Source organism: Hesperophylax consimilis, chromosome 10, assembly GCF_061612785.1.
Source record: "Hesperophylax consimilis isolate HC1 chromosome 10, BYU_Hcon_1.0, whole genome shotgun sequence".
NCBI lineage: Eukaryota > Metazoa > Arthropoda > Insecta > Trichoptera > Limnephilidae > Hesperophylax > Hesperophylax consimilis.
The window spans coordinates 20,094,771-20,122,045 of NC_142845.1; the positions used below are offsets into that span (position 1 = coordinate 20,094,771).

Below are 27,275 nucleotides of genomic sequence, written 5' to 3' on the forward strand. Positions count from 1 at the left end.
GTGTCAATATCTTTTCTATTTCTGATCTCCATACGTTTTTTATTTGATAAATAAATGTTTTCCACTTTTTTACCCAAATGTTGTATTTGTGGTTGCTTGTCAGATTTGTTTTGAACCTGATATCTTTACTAATAATATATGTACGGGTTTTATTTCTTGTTTTTTTTTTATTAATAAATGTAAAGGAGTATGTTTTAGGACGGATTGTTTTACAGAATTTGAAAAATTCATTTAATTTCAATGATTATGTTCAAGTCCTGTGAAAGTTCTATTCGAGTTACATCATTATGGGTCAGTTGTTCAAAAAACTAAAACAAAAACATAATTTGAATTTTTACTTTGAAATTAAGTGAAATAATCCATCCTTAGAAAAGAGTTGTTTAATGGACATGACGTTAAGATTGTTGAATATTTCGTCAGTGGTAGTTTTTACAGAGACTTTCAGAGTAATTTTCATCATGGTTTTTGGGTTTTAATTAGTGATTTTAGGATATTATCATTTGCTAATCCACCACACAATACCGTATTCTAACTATAAACTGCAAAGAGCCATTCAAATCTTGATTAAGAGTCAGCAAATTGTTATTCAAAGTAAATATAACATTCTAGTCATTTATCCACGTCAATTTGAATTGGACGGGACCTACCACTTTCTCAACTGTTGGAAAAAGGAAACTTATTAGTCAACCTAATAGCCGCACATGTCGAGGCTCATTTTTTTTCTAAAGAGTTACACGTATTTTTAAAACAAATAGATACTTATATAATGTAGAAAATTATTATTATTCGTATTTAAGTATATTACAGTGATGAAAAATGGGTTATGGAATGCTTGTATACATTCAAGTTCAAGTGAATGGAGAAATAAGTTAGGTGACCTCAAGGAACACATTCAATTTATTTAGCAGAAGTGTAAAGAGACGATGTATTTGTGTAAATAAAGTATGTATTTTATGCCAAGATAGTGTGGCCATTCATCGTTTGTGAATTAAAAGCAGAAGTGTTAAAATATTTTATTTTAATGTATTATTACCTGGATAAGTATTTATTAGTCAGTCAAGAAAGCCAAATTTTAAAATATTTTTATTTTTTGGAAGTGATAGATTTCTGAGAAATTTAGGAAGACCATTATACAAACAACAAAATCTTATTTGAAAGTTTGACAGGAACCTAATACACCCCTGTTGAAGGCTTTGGATCGGCTTCATCCAATTTGCGATCGTCTTAAACAGCCCAACCCTTCCCCCGTCTTATACCCACCCCATTGACCAACCCGTCAGGAATAATGAGGGCCTAAAAGTAAGCCTGTTAAGACAATGCCTATAAATCAGTAAGGATTAACCCTGCACACAAATAAGATGAAAAGTCAAACATTAAAATGTGAAGGGGATGAAAAACAACAATCATTACAAATGTGAAATCTAGCTTTGGGTAGAAAAATAATTGCAAATTAAAATTATTATACTGCTGACAGTTTAGAATAAAGAGAAGGGTTGCGATATTTTCAGTTCACAGCAAGAGGCAATTGTCATGTTTTGACAAAAGCTTTCAAAGTTGCGCGATGGTTTTTAATTGAATGACAAAAATATTTACCAACATATGAACATTAAAATTATATCAGCACCTAACTGTAAAATCTACTATTAAGACAAGATTTGAAGATGTTACAGTGCTTGTATTGATAAAAATAATTTTATGGCAACCTAACATTGATGTATTTCTAAGCTTGCTTTTATCCTGAAGTTATCCAGAAGTTAAGAAAAAATCTGTCTTTAATAACAAGAGGTGAAAGGGTGAGGTAAGAAGGATTAATCTTGGGGCTAGACTAAGCTATGACTTAATACAATTGATTTCAGATTCTCAAAATTACGAAATCCCCTAAAGGTAATGCTTATTACGAGATGATTCAATTAATCTTAACATATTGTTCCAAACTTAAAGTGTTCCCGATAAGCTCTTGCATTTCCCTTTATAACTGTCTCTCTTCTATAAACTATCTGTCAATTATCTCTATTGCTAATTATTTACCATTGAAACTTTGTTGATCTTTTTTTGCTTATTATTGATTTCAAAATAGTTAAAAAATATCTTTATAACATCATGCTTTGCACACAAGTAATTACCTTATTTTTTATGTGAATACCACATATTGGTCCCAACTGCTCCCAACCATTTAGAGCCAGTGAGACTACGGCATCTCTAATTAGGGTATGTTGTGAGGCTGAAGATGGTGGGGAGGGAAAGGAGATGGCAAAGAAGAAAGTGGGGTGTTCAGATCAGGTCACTAAACACTTCTAAAGTCATTTCAAGCAAAGTTTCAATACTGAATGATGGTCCTACACCAGGGCGATGCTTAAAGTATCTAGTACTCCTGGAACGTGCCACAAATACACCTTATATTATATACGGAATACAAACTTTCAAACGAAAACACAATAATAAATTGGCCATATTAGCAACATCAAGAATATAACAATTATTATTTTCTCACTACAGCCTTCAGTCAATAGATATGTACAAATTTTCTTACCAAGAATACCAATATTTGTATTTTTTAAAATAAAAAAGGCCACAAAATCGTTTATTTTCACAAATATGCTTTTTGGGGCACCGCCCAAAGGAATTTTTTACATCCTCTTCATAATGGGATAGTGATAGATCCAATCCACTCTAAGCTCTGTTTCGGAGATATTTAATATCACAATACTCCTCAACTTAAATCACAGCCTATCTCGTAAGGTCAACCCTTCTCGATCACGTAGGAATCGTTTATATTAATTTATCGCAATGCCCGAAGGCTGTATGCGCGTTATATGAGTAGTCCAGCCTCCGCCACCGGTTGCAAGTCGCACCACTATCCGTACCGAGGAGAAAGGGGTTGTAGTAGTTGAGAGTAGATGGTTCGCTTGTTAAGGTTATTGAAAGTCCCTAAAAGGAGATGTTATGGGTTTAATGTTGAGTTAAGAGATCACCCATATTAACACTATAACAACTGTAGACATTAATTGGCGGTTTAAGCGGGCGATACAGTTTTTATGGGCCAATTAAAAACGAAAGAATTATTATTTTTTGAATACATCTATTTTATCTTCATAATTTTTACGAATGAATGAAAGGAAATCTTGAAAGCGGAAATCAGTCTACTTACCGATATCCGATCGAGCTGAAACTAGGCAGATAGACTCGTTGTGTCTTAAAACTCTGAAATGGATTATATTACAGGAGTTAAGACATCCTCACGGACTGCAGCTGGGTCCCTTATTTTATCTATGTAGTGACATTTTAAATCTTATGCTACATACCTACGTACATAAGATTATGATTAATTAAATATGTTTATTATCGTCAGAAAAATTAGAATTTTCAAAGCTGACTTTGATTTGCTTATATCCCTTTTCCTGAAACGGATTTAAATGATATCTATTCACTTACCGGCCAGCCAGAAAAATACTTAAGATTATAAAGATAAGCTTCACTGATAGGATAAAAAAAGGTTCCTAATGAAATCATTATGGCTTCTTGCTCAATTACTTTAGGAAAAACATCTGGGATTTAAAAAATATTTTCAGGTTTCAAAATAAAACATGATTTTAGATAATTAGTTATTTTATTTATATAGCATACATATAAAAATCATTTAAAAGTCAAATGCATTAGAAAACGGGAAATGATGATTTTTTGGGGGGTGGTAAGGTGATGACGAATGAAAGATATTGTTTAGAATCACAGCGTTTATTGAGTCAGTGAAGTTGATGTTGCGATGACTCCGAACCGTTGCTCGACGCCGAAGTGGACGTGATCGGTGGGGAACTCTCCAGGCTGAAGATCGACACCGCGTCGGTGGATGTAGTCGACGGCGAATCCTCCAGGTCAATGGTCAACACCAGATGTCAGAAAGCCTAGGCGCTTATGCATTTTCCCCGCAGATTCGATGATTAATTGTAGCCGTCTCAGTTGCCGCTGGCCGTATAGTACTGACTCACTGCTTATTGTGAGACTGACTGCTTAGGTACCGCTCTGTTGACGCGTTTATATAAGAAACACTCATTCGAGACCATTTCGGCAGTCGCGAGGAGGTAGATGCCGTAAATAGATAAGGTTTTATCCATTCTATCCTCTCTAAATCCCCTTTAAAGCTTCAACAATCGATTACATCCACTAAGTTAGTCCATTTAAAAACATTTTCACTAAACCGCCATTTGGGCATTCACAATTCGTAAATTTATTGTTTAAAATGGATTTGAGGATGAATGCAGAAGTGGATCAGATTGTGACCTTTTAATTTAAATTTAATCACAAAAAACACCATATAATAATTCAAGTATATTTAAAAGTCTCGCTTCTCATCAGATTTTGAGTCTTTGTTATATTTAAATAAAAATACTAAACCCATTTTAAGGTGTCTGGTGCTGTCAGTTCTTGGATTAATTCAAATTAAAGGGTTCGATGAAATCATTAAATCCATTTCATAAAAAAATACAACAATGAACCTCAAACAGATTACAGCAAATCACATCGAAATTTTTCATCGAATCTGCAAAAAATAATCCAGCTGAAATATGCGGGAACAATTTCCATGCAAACGAACATCAATTTACATGCAAATCAGCAAATATCTGATGATGTATTGAATAATTACTTTCATCAAATGAAATATATTTTCAAAGGGGTCGGGATGCAACAATAAATGTCGAAAACGTGACACAGGATCGAAGGCATCCGGATACTACAAAATAGCAGACGTTTGGCGCAACATGCGCTGAAGCTACTAAAAGTTGAACTATTTATAGAACCACATTGGATCACACAATTTAAAACTGTAAATTTAGGCAAAGATAACTATCCACAATCGAGTTATGATACCAACTCTAATGTATTTACGAGTATGTGAGGTACGGAATCGAAATGATGAAATTAGACTAAATGTCAGTCAGTGAAACCTTGTGGGCTTGACCATGTGAAAAATTTCAAGATTCGGAATAGTATGTATGATTCGATATATGAATGTGAAAGAAGCAAGGAGTGTGTACTGAGGTAGAGATGTTTGACGGTCCATCATCTTTGGCTACACCGTGATGTTTGTTTTCTGCAATGAAAAAACACCTGCTACACGTCGTCCAGTTTACCGTTTATCGTCCGTGTTTTTATGGCACGTCCTCGCTGCGAGAGTTGTTATCGAATCATGTCAGGGATTTTATATTCTGTACCTAGCACTGCCACTACCAGTCCTATCGACTCCCCGTCTGCTGATGTTATTATTATGGATAAAGCACGGTTATATGGACAACTCGCATCAATAACAAATTGCGCCAACCCGTATTATTTTGTTCGATATAAGAAACATACAAAAAAGATTGCCATAAAACTGGTTACCGAGATCAGTATCACGCTTTCAGCCGCTTGGTAGGAATGCTGGAAATTCTCTCTTCTCTGTTCTAAAATAATTTTCTCATGAGCTCAACCAAACAAAAATACCCAATTGATAAATATTTTGTTTCATATAATATGTCCAAATTAGTGGGATGAAAACATTCAAAGAATATCTAAAATTGCCCCAATATCTTAAATAAAATAAAAGATTTAAAATTTATTAATATAAATTAACACATCTGGGATTTCTGAAGAGAGAACTTTAGAGTTTTACTATGATATTAAATCTATATTGTCTTTTCTCAGTCAAAAGTGCTATTCTAGGCTAGAAAATTAATACGTTCTAACGGTTTTTGAACTCATAGATTAAAATAACAGAATTATTCGAATCGGTGACTAACGGAGAGACTTAACTAGCGTACTCCCCGCAACATCCATTACCCCGTGTATAAATCCAATGTGCCAGCGTGCAAACACACTTCATGTGTCAATATTTTTATCAGTATATTTCGGTAGCGGGAACACATTGTAATGGATAAACACACCTCCCTGTCTATTAACGTTGACCGTGGTGCCAAAATACACAATGTTTTATTTAAAACATATATAATCATACATACTCGTTAACAGTTCTTTTATGTTTTTAGAGTTAATACGCTCACTTGTGTTTATTTTACGGAAAAAATCATCATTAGCTATATGCGTACGTACACGGAGAAAACTTACTGAAATGAAATATTGTTTATATTCTGAATAACTAATATTTTATTAGAAAATGGTCATCTTGATAAAAATTCGTTCTCATTTTTCTCTGTGTACTGCCTACTTTAATAGGTTATTAGATTTTAAGTACAAAACTATACTAAAGTATCATCTACACGATTAGTATAACCATCGAATAGCTTAAAGCCGAAAAGACCTTTTGAGTGAGCGAAGGGAAGGCCGAATATAATTTTGACGCCCCTTGTCAAATTCAGTAAACGTCTAGGTAGGTGATCAATGTAATCAATAATATTTAAATGATTTGAATTTTTGTGTAGCGCCGTTTACATGAAAAACAATCCCAAGGCAATGTGTTAGCACTGTTAGGTGTTTTTATCAGCGTCTCGGTGCCTTGGCAACTCTGCGCCCGGAGCGCACTGCTCCAATTGCGCCTGCATAAGGCCGGTCCTGAGTGAGCGTACATGTATAAGTATCTTCACATATTATAGTGGTTGACAGTAACTAAAAGTGCGTTGCTTAGTGCAAAAAAATTATTACAGTAAACATTATATTCGTTTTATAATTTCGAAAACGTTCACAGAGAATAACAAAATAATTCATTTTGAATATTGACGGTCTCCTGTATCCAGAGGAATTTAACCCACGGCATTTTTAATAAAACCATCACAGTAATTTATCTGACATTTTTATATTTTCGAAGAATTCGCTTGTGAGGACATTATTGCAAATTTTTTCATTGTTTTCACCAATTTTATTTTATCTTATTTGGGAAACAAACAGTTATACAAATATATTTTAATACAAATCATTTTTACCAAGTTGCATAAATCAGTAAAGTTTCCACAGAAGATTCATTTTATATATAGGTAGAAAAACATATGAATATAAATAATACAATACAATATAAATACTAACTAGTAGAAAAGGAAAATCTCCAAAAAAATAAAAATAAAAAAACTACAGATTCAACCCATACAAAAACAATACACACACTAACACTACTAAGTTTCCCGCAACGATCGAACGCCACTCTCTTAGGAATGTTATGAATCCTGCGAGGCTCGTATTGAACACATCGATATTTGTGCATAATCTATTAAAGGTGCTACAGCTTCTTCTTATAAATACATTTTCAAGATAATTAGTATTGGTCTTGGGAATATAAAATGTGTCCGGAGATCGAGTTACTCTTAATGGACATCTGAAAGGAATATTTTGTAAAAGGTATGGGCTATCAATAAAATAGTGGATTATCTTATATAGCATTACTAGGTCTCTGATATCTCGGCGTTGATCAAGAGTTTTAAGGTTCATGGACACATTGTTTTCATCATTTCGCATGAGATAAGAGACATATTTCAAAAACTTTTTCTGAACTCTTTCTATGTTTTATTTATATGTAGAACTATGAGGGTTCCACACTGTTGATGCATACTCTAGGTGGCTTTGGACGTAAGATATGTAGAGAATCTTAAATGTTTGTGGATTTTTGAAAACTGAACATACTCTAAGTATAAATCCCAGCATTTTCAAAGCCTTCGACGTAATATGCTCGATATGAGATTGAAAAAGAAGCTTACTGTCCATTAGGACTCCAAGATCTCTAATCACATTTACCCTGTTTAAGAGTTTGTTTTTAATTTTGTAGGGATATAATATTGTGTGTTTCTTTCGAGAGTAAGATATGAAGCTGTATTTGTCTGCATTCAAAAGAAGGCGATTTTTAAAACAATATTCATTCACAAGAGAGTCAAGGTCATGCTGGAGTTCTATGCAATCCATCTCAGACTTTATGATTTTGACTATCTTTTTGTCATCAGCATATAAGTATAGCTGAGAATTACGGATAATTTTGCTAACGTCATTCATAAAAATATTAAATAAAAGGGGGCCAAGGTGAGATCCTTGAGGTACTCTTGAGGTTACGGGCACGAAACTAGAGCAAAACCCTTGAACAGTTACAGCTTGTGTACGATTGTAGAGGTAATAGGCTAACCAACGAAGAAGGTCACCGTGTATACCCATTGCTTCGACTTTCTCAATTAAAATGCTTTGTGGGATTTTATCAAAGGCTTTGGAATAGTCTGTGTAGACTACATCTATTTGATATCCGTTTGCCAGCTTAGTAGCATGTTTATTTTCCCTACCGAAGAAAGTAATCACTTCGTAGCTTGAAATTTTACTCACATGAAAAGTAACTTTGTTTTTAATCACTTCATCAGAATTCTTACATTACGTCATCTGCTACAGATTCTTCTCACTAGTCACCAGCTGCTAACCCTATACACATCTCAAGTATGACCAGCAATTGAATTTGGGAGCCACCTCTGAGCTAGAGCCTCACAAAACTTGATAAACCTATTTGATTCTGAGTAAAGGAGGGCGGTCCGTCTGATTGACAATCTATTGTTAACACACCGATAGTTATCTCTAATGCACAGACGCAATGTGGGCATGTTGGGTTTGTTTTACAGGTATTTCAATGGAGCCTACTCTAATGAGCAAGTAGAATTGATCCCTGGTGCACCAGTGCACTTGCGTAAAACTTGACATACACTAACGGAACACCCGTTCACGGTTGATGTTGGCTTTATGAAAACAGTCCGCTTCTTCTACTCGTTTTCGCTTAAGACGGATGTATGTGGAACAAGCTACCGGCATCTATTTTTCCTCCTTCGTGTAATCCGGGCCTGTTCAAGACCCGTATTAATAAGTCCCTTCCTACAGCCCCTACTTTAATTCGCCTCTCAACGCTACCCAACCGGGTGGCGACATGGCTCCCCTGCCCTTACATTGTACACATAAGGGCGGATTTGTATGAGGCGTCACATAAAACTAGTTTTGATTAGGTACATATATCCTGACCTTATTCAGTACATTATTATTATAAACTAACCTAAGTACTAAGTACATACATATCCGTACTTAGGTTAGTATATTAGTTAACTAGCTGACGTAATGTTAAAATTCTAATAAAGTAACTAAAAACATTCAAATATTTATTTCCGATTCACTAAACGAATTACTCAACATTTTTGGACTGAGTTCATTTCATTGTTTTTGGGTAAGCTCGCACTTTGACCTTGATTGACTATTTGTAGGTCATGTTTTGTACACATAGGGGCAATCACAATAGTTTAATTAAAATGACAGATTGCTTCACACTTTTGTTAGCAATATTTATAATTTTCCGACTAAGCGCATTTTTAAAATATTTTTTATTTTATTTGTTTTTTTTGTGATAGTACATTAGTACATTTTTACATAATTCTTACAAAACTGAGAAAAATTCAGTATGATTGTAACCAATCATTCATTTTTATTATACATTAGATATCAGTAAGTTTTGTATCTATTTTTTTTTTAAATTATATTTTTTCAATAAAAAAATTTACAATGAATATTTCACTAGTAATAAGATAAAAGATATTATCAAATTTTTGTTTTTGTTTTTCTTTTATTTATTTACGTTTTTTTTTATTTAGTTAAGGTTTTCAGTATGTTTTTTTAATTGTGTTTTGAATTCTTTGAAACTATCATTTAGTGATCTTATATTTTCTGGCAATTTATTGAAGAAATTTGTTCCTAAGTATTTGTAGTTTTGCTGACCCAAAGTTTTTTATTTTTATTTTTTTATTACATGTTAGTTTTACTTGATCAATAATGTTACAGTGTGTATTAAACTTAGGTTTTGTTTCAAATGACTACTTTTTATGGTACGTAGTTTTGCATATTTCATAATATTATTCTTTCATAGATACGTAAATGTTTTACGGAGGTCGACAGACCTGACTTTGGTTTTAATTTCGAAAAAGATGTGTCTTTTTATGTCTTCAGTTGATGCGTCAAATATTTCAAGAATTCTAGGCTTCTTTGTTCTATCTCCGTATACATTTTATGATTTATTCATTTTAAACGTTTGTGCTTTTCTATGCCTAGTAGGGTAGTTGTGGTACACAGGTTTTTGGAATTCTTTGTTCCAGAATTCATCCAGCATTAAGAAGAAGCTACATGCCAAATATGTGTATATTTTTGGTATACCTTATATTGTCGGAGTCTAAAAACTTTCGATATCAAGCACAAAACTGGTTTTTATTTATTTTGTAAATAATTTTATAAGAAAGCAAAAGAGTTAATCAAGTGAAACTGTCACAGAAAATCTTAGCTATAATAGTAATTTATTTTTTTATTTGTATTCTACTCAAACGAAACGATATGAAAACCTTCAATTTATCTATAGCATATTTTTTGGTATTCATAATGTACACAAATTCTTTATAAAGATTAATCAAAATAATGATTTAGCAGTAAGCTTCGCCTTAAATGGTAATCTACCTTACTATGTATGGAGAGCACATTATGTATTGTAAACCTTTTTGTAAAAAGCCTTCACATAATCTGATATTTTATATCAATATTTGGAAACGGAGTTTTAATTGTTCGATTTTATTTAAGCAGTTTTGTACGTTAATCCATAACTATTTACCTATCCAGTACAATATAACTGAATTCCGCTAATGCGTTATAAATATAAAAAAATTAATACGATAATTTTACATTTTTAATTTTATAATCTTTTACATGTATGGAGCTATTTCACAAAAAAAAATAAATATCGTTATAAATGTGTGGAACATTTAAAGTTTATGTTTGTGATTATGATTATCGCATTAAAAATTTATGATTATATTTACTATATTTTCATGCATGACTGTTGATTTAAAATAAATCTGAAACCGCACATTCCAAAACGGTTCAAACTAGTTACAACGTTATTATGACATAGAAAACGCCAATGTCTGATAAAACGGGTCACCAATGTCGTTCGCCGTGACGTCAAACCCGCCGAATTCTCGAAAAAAACGTACAATCGTTATGGCGGTCTGTTCGTTTTGGCGGCAAATAAAAATGACATTTATTCGTCAACATAAAAATATCTGCACTATCTAATTTTTGTAATTTTTGCGAAAACATAAAAAAACAATGAAAACACACCATTAAAAATAACGGTTATTTTTTTTCATTTCGACTACTTATTTATTCAGACATTTTTAGTCTAGTAAAAATTTTAGCTTTCTTGGGCAGTAATATAATCTTGTCAGGGATAAGCCGTTAATATTCAAATTCATAGCACCTTCCGACAATAACTAACTGTGTTACTATATTTATATTATTATATTTAACATCTGCAATATAATATTTTGGTTTTAGTGCTAATATGAATGACTTTGTATACACCCAGATGTAAGTGGAACCGTAAATAATATTTATTTAGTTTTTTAATCAAAATTTCGTTGCAATTTGTTAGTGTTTCCATTTCACCTTTATCTTAATAGGTTGGTACTAGTTATGTTGGAGATGTCGTGAATTTGAATATTAACCATTGATGTATTATATTTAGATGAGACATGAAGCGAAAAAATAGGTTCCGCATTTTGACCTCCAACTGACCCCCAACTCTTCCAACGCTCCAACTAAAACTACCAATTCAGGTATACGCGTTTGCTTTTCGCGTTCTTATAGTGAAACAAGTTTCGACGAGATAATAATACGCAGTAGCGCCTATAATTTTAGCTTTATGATATTAACAGACTTGCAAACAGATAGAAAAATTAAACTAAGGATACTGTGAAAGTTATTAGTTAAAACTATTATACTATGTACAAATTAAAGCGGTGACCCCAATTATTCCACTACGCAAAATTGAAGTGATTAAATATTACAATGTTACCACGCACACTAATAATACACAAATTACCCCTACATATTTGTTTGAAAAACTAATTTACCTGCATTAATTAATTATGTAGGTAGGTAAACAAACAGATAGTAGGTACATTTTGCAATGGAGAACTTTGTTCGAAACTAAAACAAACATAGTTTTAACGTTTTATGTAAGCCACGTCTATGTGACAATAGCCAAGAAAGAAAAAAAACGGGCAAAATACTTCTGTGACCGTGTTAATAAAAAAATAACACGATCTGACGATGGACCAAAGTGAAAAATCATGTAGATTCAAAATCTCAAATGAGAATGGGAAAAGCACGGTCTGAATAGTAATTTAATATTCGGTTTACAGAACACATCCCCTAATGAAACAACATCATTAGGTTGTTCGAAAATGCTTATTTATGCCAAGAGGATTTCGGACATTTGAAATTAAAAATATTTTTTTTAAATGATAATCTGAAATATTTCTACGAACTATAAAATGACAGTGAATAATTTCTAGAGTAAAAATGTGGTTATATCTGTCTTTGTTGTTTGAGTAAGGTTGTATAAATTTATCGAAAATAACATTGTTCACAAAAGAAACAAAATATTATCCTGCTATTAAGTGCTTTTTGTGAAAAAGTTGTCTTGCTTTGCGTGTGAAAAAGTTGGCGAGAAGTTGATGAATCTCGTACAGTACTTATATTGAATTCTTTCGTTGTAATATATCATATTCAAACTAACTAGCAATAGCTCATACGTAGTTATGAAAATCATTTACGTTGCCTTATTTAACCAAATTGTAATGCTTTGTTTTACTGAACTATAACCCTTTGTTAAAACTATGAAATCAATAAAAACCGAGAGCATTGAATGTTTTAATTACATTGTGTACTTTAAACAAACTAATTATTTAATCTAATTATCGCTGCAACAATAATTTCACTGCAATTCAACAAACGAAATAGTGTTGTTGTTAGATCAGCACAAAGAAAGAATTTCAGTTCAATTAATTAACCATATTGAAACTTGTTTGAATAAACTTTCGAAACGCAAACATTTTTGATATTCAATCACACATGAGTTTTGAAGTTGTAAAATTCTTTAGGAAAGCGAAGTAGTAGTCAGGCAAATATTTTCACCTGACACAAATTTAAAAACTGCGTTTTATTTAAATATAATATTGTTGAATGAAATCCAAATACAAACAAAAAGATATATATTTTCGTTTGTCGTTGAATTTGAGACGGAATGTGGGAAATCTAAGTTAACCTTCAATCTGTTTGTGACTGCAAATGGTTAGTTAATCTTCCCAAATTATAAATGCCTTATAAAGATAATGTTACCAGAATGAAGACAAGAAATCAATGTTGTGTTAATATATTTATTTAAGTTTTAATCCAGGACTGGAATGTACCTAATAAGCTCCGTACTGAGTATTTGTACGATTTTGTATGAATGACATTGAAGCCAAATCTAGGGTGAGGGGAAACTACCTGGCAGCCATCTTGTATGACTAACCTTTGAGCTGATTTTACGCAAAGTGGTGCATGAACTGTTATTAATTTTAGTATTTGATGTTTATGGAGCAATAATGGCTTATAATTTTTGGGGTATTTGGTGAGACAAGGAATGGGACATGTCATTTAAAATGTAAGTAGGTTTTAGCATTATCCGTACATCTTCCCCCTCACACCGTGGCTTCAATTTGTTCTCCAATTGCTTCGTCCAGGATTTTAGGTCCGTAAGGACTCATAAGGGAGGGTAGTGTTATCCCAATCTGACATACTACGTGAAATATAAACATATAGGTACAGTTATCAAATTTAAAGAGAAAAAAATACAAAGTGATAAACTTATAACGTAACAAAAAGCATAACTTTTTTCTGACTTGTTCAGAAATATTCCAAACGTAGGGTATTATGTACTGTAATATTTAGCTATTATGTGTACACTAATTTTCACACGTTTAAATAAAGATTTTAGAATTTTACAATAAATTGGAAGAAAACATTATCGAGTTTGAACTTTGAACTAATATAATATTGTACATGGATTACAATTCAAGGATTTGTGTTGTAATATTTTGAGTCAAATAACTTCATGTTTTTTATAAGATTAATTAATTTAGATATTAAATTTTTAATTTAGATCTTTGGAATGTTTTTATAAATATAATATCACGATTAAGGGGTTTTATGGATGCAATGCAACACAATGACCCGTTTTACACATGTTATAGATTTCGCATAACGGTGCTCAATTTACTATAAAATATCATCGACTGTCATCGTATGTTGATCCGCACGTGCCAAAGACATTAATAACTTCCTTAGCCCTCGGGCCCTTCTATCAAACTGTCAACTCTAAAAAAAAGATTTACCAAACCCACTTTAAAGGAAATGTGTTCCTAGTGACCCAAGGTTTCGGGACAAGCTAAATACTGTTCATCGAAGTAGAATGACGTGCTTAAAATTTACCCGGTTTATTTTATTACCCAAAACAATATCTATTGAAGACGAGGAGTTGAAAAACGATTTATAGAATCCAGCATTTAAATTTTATTTCTGCCGTTATTTAGGGTTAATGTTACATTCTGGAAAATAAAAATAAAGTAACAAACTTCTTAGTATTTTCCGCTTAAGTCAAATGATATTAAAACCTACTTGGAACAAATTCAACGCATTCTTTTAAAACATTTGCAAGACTTCAAAAAAACGTAAATTTATATTTTTTTCAATACCACTTTCAATTATTAATACATACTCTTATTTAACCCTTCAGTACTTTCATCACATTTGTTTTGTTTTTGTGTAATTCAAATGCGCTATATATATCTTATTTTTCAATTTTCCCTAAAAAAATACTGTTTAGAAACTAAATAAAATTATATTTCCAATTTATGAACTAAAAATAAATATAACTTTTTTTAAATGATAAAATTTTATTATCAAACATAAAAAATGTTGACAAAAATGCTAACCACATTTTTACTTAATTTTTTACTGCAATTGTAGAAAAATGTAGAGATATCGATAATTCGAAAACACATTCGTTTTCTTTGGGGATTTTTTGAGAAAACTGTAACTTCACTTTTATCTCGTTCGTATAATAAAAAATAATTTTAAGTTCAACTGATTTTTACGATAGCGACCCAAAATATGAATCATTGAATTTTGCTATTTTTATGATTTTATTAATGGTATCCAGTATAAATATTTCAGGCAATCTGAAAAGAATTATTTTTTCTCTTTCTTACATAAAAAAAAAACATATTTCCGCATGATAGAAAAATAACTTTTATAAAATATGGACGCCCGGTCATATATGACTCTAAAACGCTAGAGGGGTTAAAACGCTTTTATTTACGACATTCATTCAAATTATTCAGCGCTATAAAGGAAATAGAAACAAGTATTTTGATATATTATTCACATTTATTACGGACTGTGATAAAGTTTAAATACGTATTGTATTTTAGGGTTCAGTGGAATTTGATCTCATTTCCTCTAGACTTATAGACTTAAATACAATGCCTAGACCACCAGACTACAAAAATATCGCAATATTTCTCAAATTGAATATTTGTACATAACATAAAATAACATTTTCCAGGATGTCAGTGATGGTTAAAAACGTATTACGGTGCGTTTACCTAAGCCAAATTGCTGACAGTAATATTATTGTAACCTAGATAAGTATAGCGTATGTATAGGTACAAGAGAGTAGCGTGGTATCATACGGGGCATCATGAATGACATAGAAGGTCATATTGTATGGAGAAACGACAAGCCCACATTTAAAGCTTATCCGGTGTGTTATCGCATGCAATTATTCTATATTGATTTTGTGCCCAAAATCAAAAAAAATGCTTGACTCTTCAAAATGCGCAGAAAAGTGATAATACGGATTTTCTATTAAAAGTGTTTATTTCGCTAATGAATTTGTTTTATATCATTTTACCATGAAAATAAACTGAATAGTTTATTTATATCTTTGTTTTATATTGACTTTTATATTACATAAGTTTTTATAAAACTTAGGTAATACTAATTGTATTTTAACTATTCATTATGTTTTTTATTCATTTATTTGTTTATTCACTATCGGGAAATCGAAAGTTTACATTTAATCAGTTTGTACATAAGTATTTTAAAGCTAAAATAAAACTAATTATGGATTTCCTCCTTGTGACTTTACCTCTACTGAGACAGCACAATATGGAACATAATTATGAACTTATTGTATTGAAACTATTCATTAGGTTTATTTTGTTGTAACTATTCATTAGTTGTTGAATTTAGTTTATTGAAACTATTCATTAGGTTTTAAATTTAAGTTTAATTTTTTATATCTTAAATCATAGAAATATATTAAAAAAAATATTATAATACTCACGCACAGGCTTTGCACTTGTGAAATTTTATACGTTTCCATTGCATATATTCAATAATACTTTTTCTATTTATACACAAGAGTTCCGTTGTCTAATTATTACTAAGCGTGACTGCTGTTTCGCCTTCTGAAGACATTATCAAACTGTGCTTTCTAGCTGTGTTTGGCTCTTCAGTGGTCACCATAAATATTTTTTATCTAATCACGAATCAAATACCATTTTTCAAAAGATAAGCACCAGTTTCGTAGTTTTTTAATAGTTAGGTAGGTATTTATTATTTATTATTTACGGGCTTAAATTTGATATGTTTCGTAGATTTCCATTACTATCTACAGAACAGTAGATATCAATAAAAACAAGAGCTTTACGAGAAAACACAAATAAATTATTGTTAAATATAGAATAATGATCATTTTGAAACCAAAATTCAAAAAGGTAGTTTGGATGTTAAATGTTTTTATTTTCAGCAAATAGTTCTTTAAAATTTTAATTTCGGGGATATTATATTAAAATTTATTTTTGTACTTTATTTTATTTGATTAGTGAAAACATTTTTCCTACTAATCCACCTCCGCCTAGACTAACTATCCATCACGCCCTTTCCACGCAGAGGTAGGCAGAGAGGGCAGACCACCACACAACTCTGTCTCGGCACACATTCATATTCTTGCATTAGCCACACTTGGAGTTTATTAAATTGGTTTATTAGTTATTTGTCCAAAAGAAGTCTTAGTGTGAAAATAAATGGCACAAATTCTTACACATTTATAGCCACAAGTGGAGTGCCCCAAGGCTCTCATTTAGGACCCATTTTGTTTATTATATTCATAAATGACATTGTTTATATATTTACTAACATAAAAGTATTACTTTGTACTGATAATATGAAACTTTATAAAGAGATTAATAACAAAAATGATTGCATTTTATTACAAACTAATTTGAGAAATCTTTTTGAATGGTGCTCTATCAACAAACTTGCATTGAACATAAAGAAATGTCAGTTAATTAATTTTTACAGAATAAATAATCCAATATTTTTTCAATGTACATTAAACGATAAAAACTTAAATTGCGTCACTGAAATTATTGACCTAGGTATATTGTTCGATAGCAAACTAAATTTTGTGTATCATATTAATAACATTATCAATAAGGCTCTTAAGACTCTTGGATTTGTTTTGAGAGTTTCAAAAGACTTCAATAATAATTTAAGCACATTTTTCATGTTGTACAAAACCCTTGTTAGATGCCAACTAGAGTATAACTCTACGTTATGGTACCCCTTTTACAATATTCATTCCGATAACATTGAAAAGATTCAACATAAGTTCCTGAAGTATATAATTGCATATTCCTGTAGAAAACATTGATTATAACCACTTACTAGACAAATTGTCCATATTAAAACTTTCTGAAAGAAGAATAAACACAGATTTAATAGTATTACGTAAAATACTTCATTACAAAATTGACTGTCCTGAGTTACTCCAATTAATCAGCATCCACATACCCAAAAGATCTTGCCGAAATTTATTACCCATTTATTTTTACAACAACAGGACTCTGTCTTATCAAAATTCCCCGATTCCAAGACTTCACTGTTTCGGAAATAAATATTCTGATCTGGGAGATATATTTCATCGTAAAAATAATCAATATAAATATTGTTTATTTCAATTCTTTTATATATCGAGACACAAATAGACATCTATAATTTCCGCAATATATATATTTTTATTTTTTATTTTGAATATCTATTTATGTGAGACTTCTTATCATTTTTACTAATGTTTCTTATTTTATTATATATGCTTTTGTTGTAAAATTTAATATTTTTTCTTTTTTCATTGTATTATGTTTCCTTTATTGTTTTGATTTTGTAGAATTTATAATAACTGTGATACTCAATTATGAAACTTTGTAGTGTGTAAAAGCCCATTAGGGCGTGTAATAAATTAATAAATAATTCTTATTCATATATCGCTTCATACATACCCTTATGTTATTCTTACTCTTTAGATGACCATTCAAGTCATGATTTACTAATTTTATCGTGCCTTGTCTTTGTTGGGTGGATATAATAATATCTACTTATGGTCAACAAATGCCCGCTTCGTTCGCTCCCGGCAGAATCTGTGAAGTCCACTGAGGCCCTATTAGCAGCATACGAAAGAAGAAGAAAAATTATAATATCTACCGTTATGGTGGATGCTGCAAGGTAGTCTAAAACGTCAGCTACAATAGGAGGAAGCACAACACAACTTATTACCCCAAAAATCAACCTCTTAAAAAGTTGTAATACATATAAATAAAAAATTTAATGTTCGTTTGTTTAAAATCTCAAGTCTCCGAGAGTTCTTTACCGATTGTTTTGAAATTTTGACATAACTTTGCATTCGAATAGAGTAAAGAGTATCTGCCGCAAGGATACTATAAGTTATTAAAAATGAACAATTTGTGAAAAAACAGAAATTAATGTAGACTTAAACTCGCGACCTCAAATATTGTTCATAGAAATTACCCGAACGCTCTCATCGCAGACGTAGCGTTATTTTATAATTCCGTTGTCTTATAAAAACTGATAATAGATTTTCAATAAAAAAACATTTTTATAATAACTTGAAATACAAGACCAAAATTATTTACAAAATAAATTCTTGGAAATACAAAATTCTTTTGCCATCATAAAATAACTAAAGCTAATTCCGAGAAAATAATACGAAAAGGCCATTGTTTTAATTTCGCAAACAATTTCGTTCTTGCTTGGAATTGTACAGAAAGGCAGCAAATAAAATATTTTAATGGTTTTATTTTATTTTTTGAAAGCTTTAACTTTGTTACATAATAAAAATTAAAGAGGTCTTTTTTACGGTTCCATGCTAACTCAACACAGTGATTATTCAACACACTTTTAAAAAGTGATATAAAGTCATTAAAAGCGATGATTTTTTTTTAACCTAACCTAACATTAACTACTTAACCCGGTTAATAAAGTTTTTGTTTCATCACTTTCCATGACTTTAAATAACTTTTTAAAGGTGTGATGAATTATCATTTTGACGATTTATCCGGTCACCCTTTTTTACATTATCCCAACACAGGGGCCCTGAGGAAAATAATTTTCCTTAGAGCTTATTTATTTATTTATATAATTTGTACATTTATTTATAACAATTACAGGTAATATAGCCTAAGACGTTATAATTGTACCATTTATGCAGTGTATATGCCATGCCAAAAATCTCGCAAATGCGCTATAGGACACAAAAAATAAATCTATTTTTTTATCTACCGCATTCAAAAAGCACGTAGCTCTCCCCAAAGGTGAGTTCATAAATAAATTAGTGCGGCTTGCTCTACTATATAGAAGATTGTGATGACGTCCTCGAGAGTGAGACTCTGGTACAAAAAAATTTTATTGGGCCAGTATCTCATTATTAGATAGATACTGTATTTGTATCTCATTATTAGATAAGTGACCGTTTATTAGTTGGAAACAATATTTAAGCAAAGCAATACCTCTACATGTCTCTAGGGAGTGTTAATTGGTCATGCCTAATGTATAAATCGATGAGTAAAGCCAAGGATAACGTCCATAGAGCCGCGAGAAAATTATGTCGTTTTTAGGGGTGCTGTATTGAGAACTTTTTAAGGAAAGGAAGAAGAGCAAGTTCTAAGGAAAAATCTAGGAAGGGTTGGTAGGAATCTAGGGATCAGTGATGCAGGAGTGACGGACGTATGAATCTACCCTCCCCGCTACGGCGCAAGACGACGGGATGAGAAACCAGTTCAAAAGATCTCCACAAATAAGCCTCTACCGATCTGTTAGCGCATCACGAACACACCTCACTCCATTAACCCGGGCACCCCTGCTAAATCACCAAACATAGTGAACCACTTGGGGAAACCTACGGCAAAGGTGTTGGTTAACCAATAAATGCAACCAAATACCTTTATAATAATTATAAAGTGTACATTTCGTATTACGGTAATTTTGTGAACGACGCACAGTCGAAAAAAAAATATGAAACAGAATAATTGGATTTCTCCTCTTTGTAACCTTTTATCCAAATTACTGGTTGCTCAGTTAAGTTTGGTGAACGCAGCGCGATACAAGAAGCTAAAAAATATTTTTATTTTTTTAATTGTAAAAATAATGTTTCAATGGAAACCCAAATTCAGTTACATAATATGAAAATAAGTTATATAAATATGGTTTCTGTTTAATCTACAAAAAATGTTGGATACTTGTATCTCTTAAACAAACCATCAATATAAAAGTTAATTGCATATATTCAGTAATGATTTTAAAGTCTTAAGGAATTTTTCATGTAAAGGGTTTTTCTTTAATTTACTAAAGTAATCATTTGTAGTATATCTACAACCGGAAATTGACCCCCGACCTTTTTATCTTAAAGCAGAGCCTTAATGCTATAGCGTTATCAGCTATTTCGGGTTATTCAGGGTTATCAGGTTCAATTACTTCCTGAATGTCATTTTTTCAGTCACGCATAGCGGAGAAACTCAATAATTTGCAAAGTTGCTTTACCTTCATGAAAAAACCAACATAATGCAGTGGCTTTTCAACAAATTTGAAAATTTTCTTAAATTGAATTATAGTATAGACCAATTGGTGGCCGAGTTGACAAATGTATCGGGTTTGCTCCTAAGCTTTGTGGGTTCAATACCTCCGCTAGTTAAGTCCTACATTATTGCACATATAATGGTGGTAGGAGTTTTTCAAACATTGTCAAGTTATTTGTAACCCGGGAATGTTGCTTTTTGAAGATTATAGGTAGTAAAATTATTGTGTACATGAATAATCACAAGTCAAAGAGTTTTATCAATAAAGACAATATTTGATTATTCGTATTGAAGTCTTGTTTTAACTCGAGCGGCTTACATTTTGCCTATCTGTAAATTTATTCCGTGTTTGGTCGATTCTGTCAAGATGGTAACTGTGTTAAATAGTATCTGTGTACTGCACAAGAGTCCGCATGAGCGTTACGAAATGTGAAATCGGAATAATCAAAATTGTGATAGGTTTACTACTCGTACTTTAGGGTATTTAACGAAGTTAGTATTTTCTGTTTTTCTCTAGGATTTTGTCTTTAATCGTATTTAAGTGGTTAAATGTAAGAAACATAAATAAATTAATAAGCTTAAATTTCTAACAAGGGAGGTTAAATATATATTTTTTTTTTGCTTTTTTCTTTCTGCACTTTAAGCCTAATTACATATTTAATGTAATATTATTATTATTATTATTGGTCTAGTTTGAATGTATATTTGGTTAAGGTTTACCTCATGTTATATGGTAATTAGTTATAGGGCGCATTATTAACCGTAAACGAAAATCAAGGTTTTAAACACAATTTCGTTATTTTAGCGGTTTTTAAGTGTGTCGGGGCTCAAATGTTACATCTTCTGCAACAAGACACTAAAACCCAATAAAAATGGGTGTACATGGTTGGAAGTTAGGGGAGGGGGGTAAAGTCAGTTTATGTGTTTTTAAAATATTTACTTTGGGACAAAATAGCTTTACAATGAAAAAAATTCGTGTGCATCACTTTTTCATTTGTTATTTGCAAATGTTTCTTCGTGTTTGTCTACCAGTGTTAGTAGGTATCGATTTTATCATCATCAGAAAACTCAGAATAAAAAATAATTATAAACATTAAACATCCTTTTTTTAACATTATCTATTTTTTTGTAAAAACACCGTTGATACATTAGTAAATTTTACCAAAAATCTCATTGTAGGTTTCAAAGAAAACGTCGAATTTGTCATCTACCGTATTCAGATAAGTGGGTCGCTCTCCTCATGCGTGCATTCAGGGTATTGATTCTCCAATCCAGGCTGCTCGCAATCAAAAATGCATACATTGGTCGACATTCTTATTCTTGAGTCTCGTCAACGGTACATACTTACATACGCCGAGTGTCAAAAGTCATTCCACTCGAACAACGAGTGAGTCTAACCACTAGTTGTTAGAGTAGAATGACTTCGTCGAAAATCAAGGCTCAGATACAGATTTGAATGAATCGCTCGACAGAACGAAAAGTTGTGGCGACGGAAAGAGTTATCGTTTACATATTATACAATCGTGTTTTATAAATCTAATGTAATTTAAAAAACATCATCTTTTCATCGGTCACGTAGCTTTGTTGTATTTTTATTTTAGGTATAAGCCCAACTGATTTCGGACACAGGATGTACCTTGTTTAGGATGCTGTAACAGAGGTTTTGTCCGAAACAAGTTGCCTTTTTATGCACATTTATTATAATTTTACTTTGATTATCCTTTTAAAAATCTTTTACACTTTTAGATATCTAAGCTGAAATGGCTATCGGCAGAAAGACTCACTGTCGATGACAGTGCATTCTATCAACCTTTAGTGGCAATTACGTACGCACACGGAGACATATATCTACGCATTTCTCTGGAATCGGGTAACATTAAAGCAGTTAGTATTCAAAATAAATGTCGGTCCAATGCGATCGGCACTTGACTTTAGTCTTTGTGATGAAAAGAACAATACTCATTCAAACCACTTATTTACTTTTTAAGTATTAAAAGACTATCAAAAAGCAATGAGTTACAGTAAAAAAAAAATGTTTTTTTACTGGTTGATTTTTGTTTAGTATTAATGACTGCATAAATTTTTTGCGTTTAAAAAAATATTTATAAATTTTTTATTTTATTACATAAAAATAAATGATTATATGATGATAAATTATTATTGTTCTAGATGTTTCTCTCAGAGACCACTCATTGACCTGGCATTTTCTGTTGACCATCGTCAGGGATCGTTAGTTACATTACTTACTCTGAGGCGTTGAATCACTAGGAAAATACTTTTTAAAATAGTTACAGAAAGAGTAACATTGTTTTTAACTTTTTTTGATACACAGCAAGAACAGCTAACCAACAAATGATTACAACATTTCTCCACAAGAGTAAGCAGAAAGAAGATCATCATTCAAATTCAAACCTCATATCTTAATACGCAATTGCTTTCATATTATCTAGTTATTAGAGTATCTTGATTATGTCTATCATCCCGAAACTTTCTTAACTTATTATTAATTCACACACATAAATAATACAAGTATGTACGCTGAAAAAAAAAACTTTTTCTGAAATATTGTTATTATCATGAGTGAGTTTTTTGATGCTGTTGTTTTATATAATTCTGTATTGAAATGAATGAACTAATTACTGTTCAATTCTTATTTACTACAGTATCATTTCTTGTCATAATATAACATTTTCAAATAAACCAGAATGAGCCCCATAAAATAAATGTTTTTCAAAATATGTAACTTATAAAATATATATGTAAATATATATAGATATTTAAAATTTATATAAATAAAGTTATAAGTTATCTTATTAGAGGTACAGTCACAGGGAGAAAATCCATAGATGGGTTTATTTTGGGTATAAATTTTCGATTTCCCGATAATAAATAACTAAATAAAACATCAAAATGTACAAATATGTACATCACATTCTTAATTATTTTCACAAAATAATATTCATTAAGATTTATGTACCACCCACAGTTTTTTCGCCTAATTAACAGGTAAATTGGAAAAACATTAGCGAAAAAAATCATTCTTATACCTTTGATCAAAATGGTTCATAGCAGAAACCTGAATTTTAAACATTGAATGTATGTATAACAAATCTCAAAGTATACAAAATGTTGCTTTCTATAAAATTATAATAATAAAGTTGTTTAAATTACCTTATTTATTGCCGCTGAAGAAACTTATCACAAACATTTGGGGGCTAATATAACAATATTATTATCGTCTAACAATGTCAAAACACTCCTAATCCCCATTTTTTGTTTGTGTGCATGTCATAAAAAGGAGTCAAATTTAAAAGTATCATCCATTGAATAAAAACATGTCTAGAATTTATAATGAATTACATGTTGAGAATGAAAACAGTTGTATTCTACATAAAACGATTAAACGTCAAAAAATATTGAAAAATATATCTAAGAATAGTGCTTTTAATCACTTCACAAAAATGCACAAAAAATATGTGTGTATGCTTTTATATGTCACTTAAATAATCACAAGTAAATAGATTTCGTCTGAGAGCAGTATCGATAGCGTGTTTTGTTGTTGATAGTCGGTGAATTTCGCGATTGATTTCGTAGCGGGTGAAGACGACGCTCTGGATGTAGCGACGGACGTCGCGGCGCTTTGAAGGTTTCGCACGAACTGGAGGCTCTCGCGCTGTTCCCGGGGGTGGGGCGTGAAGGGTACGAGAGGGGGCGGGGCGGGATTTATCTACGATACTCGAAACCTCGCCATTGTAACGTATTTGTACTATTATTTTATTATTATACACACATCCTAAATATAAGGAGACGAAAATTTTATAGTGACATTTCAACACTTATTCAACAATCCAAAATTTTGGTTGAAGTTGGTGTGATTGTAGTGAAAAATAAAACTGTGTAATAATATAATATCGTCGATTAGCAAGTGAGGTAAATCTTTGAACTAGGAGCATGTGGATGAGTTAGTGTATTTGGAAAGTTTGTTTATTAGAAATTTAAGGACTGGTTGAATGAAGGGTAAATGCAGGAAACTCCATTAATGGACTGAAAGCGGTTGGCGCTCAGAAATAAATGTGCACATAAGCGAAATTAGCAGTCCACAATAGAGTGCTGGTACCTTCCCTGATGTAAGGCAGTGAGGCATAGAAAAGGCGGAGGAAGGATGAAAGTAGATTGAATATGAAGTCGAAAAAAATGACAGAAAGTAATTAGGTCCCAATGGCTAAGTGGTTAGAAGCGTTAAGAGATCCTGGATTCGATTCCTAGTTGAAATCGATACCTTTTTCTGTGTCTTGTTCTGTTTAATGTTTCGTTTAGATTTATTAGTACCTATTATCTTATTTTTTTGTATTGTTCTGTTTAATGTTTCGTTTAAGTTTATTAGTATTATCTTATTATTCATAGATAAATTATACAAAATTCAAAAGTACAATACTAAACATCTTTCAAAAGTATTTTTAAATTATTATATTTTGTTAAATTGATATAATATTTCACAAAAATAATATAAGTTATTCTTTTTTCTTTTTCAGATCTATTATTTTCATATTTTATATTTATTCTAAAACGACTATTATTATATAGTATTGATACGATTATTATCATTAAAAAAACTTTACGTGTTTTAAATGTTATTTGTATCATTATGATTGTTAAAGATATTCTTTGAGTATATATTTATATGTAATGTATATTTTAAAAAAAATGGTGATTTTATATTCCATCATATAATCAAAATGATCGACATTTTCAAAACCAATGGTTTCTCCGTCGGGATGAACGTATATTTATTTATTTATTGGATGATTTGTATAGCGCCGCTTTTGTGAGATATCACCTCAGGGGCGCTTTAAAGTTAATGCAGATATTACAAAAAATATACAAATATTACAAATTGAAATTGAAATTAAGTTAAATAAAATGAAGTACAGAAACAGGTGACACGAAGATGGAGAATCTGCTGCAAGAATCCTAGGTCTTGAGGAAACTGGACCAGCTGCTACAGCGAGGGAGTGCACCGCGTCTACCAACAGTGCCAGCACGAGGTTCGTCATCCGTCCAGGTATGTGTCTGCTGCTAATAGAGCGCTGACACAATGTCGACTCATGGATTCCAGACCTTGGCAGCACCGCTGTGACATTCGACGAAGGTAGAGGATGGAGAATCTGCAGCAAGAATCCTAGGTGGTGAGGAAACTGGACCAGCTGCTGCAGCGAAAGAGTTCACCGCGCCCACCAACAGTGCCAGAACGAGGTTCGTCATCCGTCCAGGTATGTGTCTGCTGCTAATTAAGCGCTGTCACAGCATCCTCATATAGATAACAAACCTTGGCAGCACCGCTGTGACGTTCGGCAAGTCCATCTCCTTGTACACTTGTTCCTGGTGATTATGTTAGTGGTGCATTGTTCCGCAATAAAAGGCAACGGACAGGATAATAAATTACCCTGGGCACTTGTTAGGGCTTTCAGAGTTTCCGAAAATTCCATTGAAAACATCTGGCGTACCTACAGTTACCGATTCTCGTCCCAAGTTCAACTTCAGCGAATTTGGAATATTTTTTAGCACAATTTTCGATGATTCATTTTTAAAACACTGCACTCTAATCACATTACTATAAAGTTCTGATTACTAATTGGTAAGTTAATTTAAAATGTTGATTCACTGATTTTTAAAATAATTTTAAAGGGATGTTGCCTTGTTTCCCTTGAAAATACTAAAAAAAACACAAAGCGGTTGGAAGACGGCATGACGCGTCCAGCTGCCATAAAGGGCGCTAACTAACTAATACTTGTAATGATCTACCCTTTCTACTTCAAACTTTTCCTTCTCTTCTTTCTACGATTAATTTTCCTTAAGTCCCGTAGGTAACTTTTCCATAAGGCTTTGGTTATATATATATCCGGGGTAGGAAGGTCCTCCCTGCCGTCTTTTCTTTATTACCCACCCCTTCAAGTGTGTACATCCTAGTTTGTCTACGTGACGTACGACCTTGAACGTACTCATTTCACGTGACGGTTCAGTATAAAAAGGCTTCACCGAACGTTGTGTTGGGTTTTTGTTTCTCGGTTTAGAAACCTAGTTATCTATGTATGTGTGGTATCCCTTGGTTCTTTTGAGATAGAGTGAGTTGAATCCATTACCGCTGTGTTTTAAAACCATTTCATAAACCTTATCTTCTAAGTCGCCTGCTCCCCCCCACTAGCTACTCGATTCTACCTATCGTAGGGTAATGTGAATATAATAAAGTGTTAGATTTTATATATGTGATATACATACGATAAGTTTATGGTGTTAGTTGTCGGCGCCATCCATGTATATATTTTAGGAGGGGAAGGAGAGGAAAGGAAATGAATTTTTTTCAAGCTAAGATTGACTCCTCCTCTTACCAAACAAAACTGATGGATGATAATTTGAGCAAGGCGATCGATATCTGCGTGTCTGGATATCACAACCGGCCGGGTCTCCCCTTGTTCCAAATCGGCAACC

At 31.9% G+C, this 27,275-nt stretch overlaps 1 protein-coding gene across 1 annotated transcript in view; it reads right to left on the reverse strand.

Moving 5' to 3' along the window:
- The window catches only part of LOC149420430 (5-hydroxytryptamine receptor-like), an 864,571-nt gene extending 840,137 nt beyond the window's left edge, over positions 1-24,434 (reverse strand). The window contains exon 1 of the mRNA XM_089636704.1: positions 23,961-24,434. The gene's annotated coding sequence lies outside the window, so the exon portion shown is untranslated. The remainder of the gene's footprint in view (positions 1-23,960) is intronic.
- Between the last annotated feature and the right edge of the window lie 2,841 nt (positions 24,435-27,275).